Source organism: Triticum dicoccoides, chromosome 6B, assembly GCF_002162155.2.
Source record: "Triticum dicoccoides isolate Atlit2015 ecotype Zavitan chromosome 6B, WEW_v2.0, whole genome shotgun sequence".
Classification (NCBI taxonomy): Eukaryota; Viridiplantae; Streptophyta; class Magnoliopsida; order Poales; family Poaceae; genus Triticum; species Triticum dicoccoides.
In genome coordinates, this window is record NC_041391.1 from 250,367,987 (window position 1) to 250,372,774 (window position 4,788).

Here is a 4,788-nt window from a genome sequence, read left to right on the forward strand (position 1 = left end):
GAGAAGGACTTGGGCACTTCGTGTGCCCTTGCCATTGCATTTGGTGCATAAGTTTGAGTTCTCCACGATGATATGTGGAAGTGAAGTGTGAGAAGCTTTTTACTCTTGGTGCTTAGTACCCTAGAGCTTGTTCCTCTTGGGTGCTTGGGCGCCCTAGATAGTTGGTGGTGCCTCGGAGCTCAATCATTGTGGTGTAAAGATCCAGGCAAAGCGTTGGGTTCTCCAATTAGGTTGTGGAGATTGCCCCGAGCAATTTGTACGGGTTCCAATGACCGCCCCCAAGGGTTTCCAAAGTGTACGGGTTCGGTGACCACCCACAAGGATTGCCAATTGTACGGGTTCGGTGACCGCCCTCAAGGGTCTGTTAGTGGGCCCTAGTTGCTTCTTGGGGAGCATTGTGCCTCCACACCACTTCAAACGGAGATTAGCATCCGCAAGGGTGTGAACTTCGGGATACATCGTCGTCTCCGCGTGCCTCGGTTATCTCTTACCCGAGCCCTTTACTTATGCACTTTAGTTTGTGATAGCCATAGTGTTTCATGTTACATATCTTGCTTTCACATAGTTGTTTATCTTGCGTAGCATAAGTTGTTGGTGCACATAGCTGAGCCTAGTTTTTTCAGGTTTTGTGCTTGACAAATAAAATGCTAGTTTTATTCCGCATTTGTTCAAGCTTAAACTGTAATTATTTTAAAGCGCCTATTCACCCCCCCCCCCTCTAAGCGGCATCCACGATCTTTCAGAGCTGATGAAAGAACTTACCCTCTGAGAAGATGATTTGGATGATGTCGTGTTTGAGGAGGATAAGGCGCCAGCGGTGGAGGATCTATGATGGATAATGTAGACAAGTATTTCAGCACATACTGGTTTTTAGAAATATGTGCACCACATGGGATCTTGCGTGGGGTGTGAAGATCAGAACCCTAGAACTAAATTTGTTTGTGATGCAATTCAACTGGGGGGTTTGGGAGATGATTTCTCATGGAGGTTCTTGGCACTTCCGCGGTAATCCCGTCCTCATTGCTCCATATGACGGGTCCACTAAGCCCTCTATAATTGGGTTGCACACCTTTGAGGCACAGATCATACTTGCCTGAGGCCTATCATGGCATGGTTAAATCCATGGCCTCCAAAGTGGGTGAGTTCATTAATTCCGAGCCATCATAATTTGATTTCGAGGGCAATTTCTATAGGGCTGAAATCAGATTGGATATTCGCAAGCCACTGAAAAAATCCACTTCGCTGATCGGAGGAGGTGAGAGGGAGATCTTTGCTGTGAAATATGAACGCCTCCCTAAATGGTGCGAGGTATGCGAGTGATGGGACACCAGTTTAAGGAACATGGAGATGGAATTCACCCTCCCTCGGCTCTTGTGTTCAAAAATTTGATGGCACCGGCGACCACACGTTGGGGGACGAGGGAGCGTGGCAATGGTGTAAGAGGCAATAACGCTACTGTCTATAGCGATGTAGGTCAAGGAGACATGTCTGCTCGTGTGAATTAGGATTCACATATGGAGGAAGCTGACCCCGGCGCAAGCGTATGCAGGAGGAGGCTACTGACCTGACAGCTAAAGTCGTAGCGCATGAGCTAGTTCAGGTAGGCGGTGGTGGTGGCATCCTTGCTCGGAACATCCTAACGGACGCTCATTGCGGTAGAATGTCGAGCGAACGCACAGAGGCGAGCAACCTAGCGATCAAGATGGGCCGACCCAACTACGAGATAGTACACGTGTATCCGGTTTTGGGTACTTTCTGGAAGGTTCCTGACCGGTTTTGGGAACCTTCCAGAAAGTTCTTGAACTGGTTTTTCACTGGTTTTTTCTTTTTCTGTTTTTTTTCTTTCTCTTTTTTTCTTCTTTCTTTGTTTTTCTGTTTCTTTATTTCATTTTTCAATTCCTTCTTCTCTTTCTATTTCCTTTTTGTTCTTTAGATTTTGAAATTCCTTTCTGTTTCTTTTTTCTTTTCTTCGTTTTTCATTTTTCTGTTTGTTTTCTTTCTTTGGTTTCTTTTTTCTTTTTCTTTTTCTTTTTCTTTTCTAGTTTTTTACAAAATATTCAAATTTAGTTTGCCTTTCCATAAAATGTTCTCAAAATTCAAAAATTGTTCTCGTCACACAAAAAAGTTCAAAACTTTCAAAATTAATATAATGTACCAGACTTCAATTCTTTTGTTCATGTTTTCAAAAAATGTTCGTGCTTCCAAATTTGTTCAGGATTTTTCAAATTTGTTCTCCGTTTCAAAATTTGTTCTCAATATTAAAAAAATGTTCGTGCTTTAAGAAATTGTTCGGGCTTCCAAATTTATTCTACGTTTCAAATTTTGTTCCCAAGATTCAAACAAAAATTCATACTTTAAAAAAAATCCGCGCTTCCCAATTTGTTCTCCGTTTCAAAATTTGTTCTCAAGATTAAAAAAATGTCCGTGCTTTAAAAAATGTTCATGTTCAAATTTTGTCCTCGAATTCAAAATTTTGTTCTCTAAATTCAAATAATGTTCGGGATTTTAAAAAGTGTTCGTTTTATCAAAACTTTGTTCAAGCTTTTTAGTTTTTCTTCTAAAATTTGGAAAGTGTTCGCTTTTAAAAAAACACTTTTTTCAAATTAATTTTCGCGCTAGGTATTTGAGAAAATGTTTGGATCTACATTACATTTAGCTTCGCGCGCCATGGCAAACCAAGAAAGCTTGTCTATCGCATTGGCTAAGGAGGGAAGAAGTTTCACGTGGTGCTAAAAAACAATGGTGGACGATCGGCGGCCTCCCCGGCTCCGGCTCCGCCGGACGCAATGAATCTTCTATGCTAGAACTGTCGGGGTATCGGCAACGTCCCGACAGTTCAAGAGCTACGCGAACTCACGTTAAAGTTTCCCCCTAAAGTCGTTTGTATATTTGAAACTCAAATCAGTAGAGAGAGAGCTGAAAAGTTAGCAAATACATTAGGTTTTGATTGCGCTTATGTTGTTGATCCACCGGTAGAAGTGGGGGCCTTGCTATGTTTTGGATCAATGAAATAAAAATTGAAGTTTTGGATTATTCAAAGTACCACATAGATGCTAAAGTGACTGAGCTGGGAGTTTCGTGGAGACTATCTTGTTTCTATGGAGTGGCACAAACACATCTTTGGCAAGCAACTTGGGACACAATGAAAGGCATGGCTACACTGAATGATCTCCCGTGGGTTTGCTTACTAGATTTCAACGAAGTTTTAAGGCATGATGGACATGACGGTATAGGCCAGAGGAGTCAAGGACAAATCCAAGATTTTCGAGATGTCGTCGATGTAAGTGGGCTTACTGATCTTGGTTTCGAAGGGAGGAAGTGGATATACGAGAAAAGAGGCTGCAGGAGGATCTTTTACAACGGTGCGGCTTGATAGGGCGCTCCCTTCGGCCAACTGGTGTGCGATGTATCCTCTTGCAATTGTTGAACATGGTACGGCTGCTTCCTCAGACCACTCACCCATCGTTTTGAGATTGGTTCCCTCCGGAGGAAGCAAGAAACCAGGGAAGGTGTTTAGATTAAAAAAGCCTAGTGCAAAAAATTCGATGTTCGAACTCTAAGAGACTGAATAACGAGAGCTTTAAAAGGATGGCAGTGACCTTGTGGTCGATATGGTATGTGAGGCGGAAAGCAATCCGCGAAAACGATTTTCAAAGCCCGCATCATACTCACTCTTTTGTCAACTCGTATCTTGATGAGTTGAAAGTATTGCTTAAGCCAGAAGCTCAGCACAATGCTGGCTGTGCTCCCAGCTGCGCCCCAACGCTGGCTGCCACCACCGACAAACTCAGCAAAAGTCAACGCAGATGGAGCTTTGGTTAGGCATGGACATGCTGGAACGGCTGCCATAGTACATAAAATAACGGAGCATAAGAATGATTTTCATACTTGTAATTTTGTTTTCAAGTGTAGGAACTTCAATTTTGAAGCACATAATCTCACCAAATTTGCTTGTAAGTTAGCTATAGGTCGTCATGTTTGGTTGGGAGCTCCCCATGACCCAAACCTTGTACCCCTATTGAACATTGTTTTGAACCAATATAGAGGGCGAGATTTCTCAAAGAAAAAAACTAGAGATTAGAGATTAACAAGGCACAAAAAAAAATCAAGACAATAGTAAAAGAGTGCATTGCCACCTTAGTAAGTACTCCCTCCGTAAACTAATATAAGAGCGTCTAGAATACTAAAGACTACTTTAGTATTCTAGTTTATAAGAGCGTTTAGAATACTAAACACTACTTTAGTATTCTAAACGCTCTTATATCAGTTTACGGAGGGAGTGCAGTACTAAGTTTTAGGAGTGACAGGGAACAAAAACTAGGTGTAGGTTTCAAATTCTCAAGTTATTGAAAACCGAATTTTGTTATAAAATGCTCTGAAACTATATGAACATCGTGTACTGCTGAAAAAGGGAAAACTCAAACTTTGATGCTACTATTGTGCACAGCAATCTCATGAACAGTTCTTGAGTTTGCACTAAATGCATATGAATTAACATGGCGAAACACACTAGGAGCAGCAAAATACACAAATCAGCAACAATTATGTCAGGAACAAAGATGAAGAGGTTAGTTTGCCATCACATGTGATGCATAAGCAGGAAAAAGAACATGCTAAGAAAATACAGTAGACTGTTTTACATTAAGCCATATACAGATCAAGGCAACAGGATTTGACATTTTAGTGGGCAGAACGTCAGATATGCTCAGCTTTAGTTGGCACTCTCAGGCCCATGGGGCTGGGGATGACGACCCAAATGGAGAGGAAACCAGGACAGCCACTTTGTCT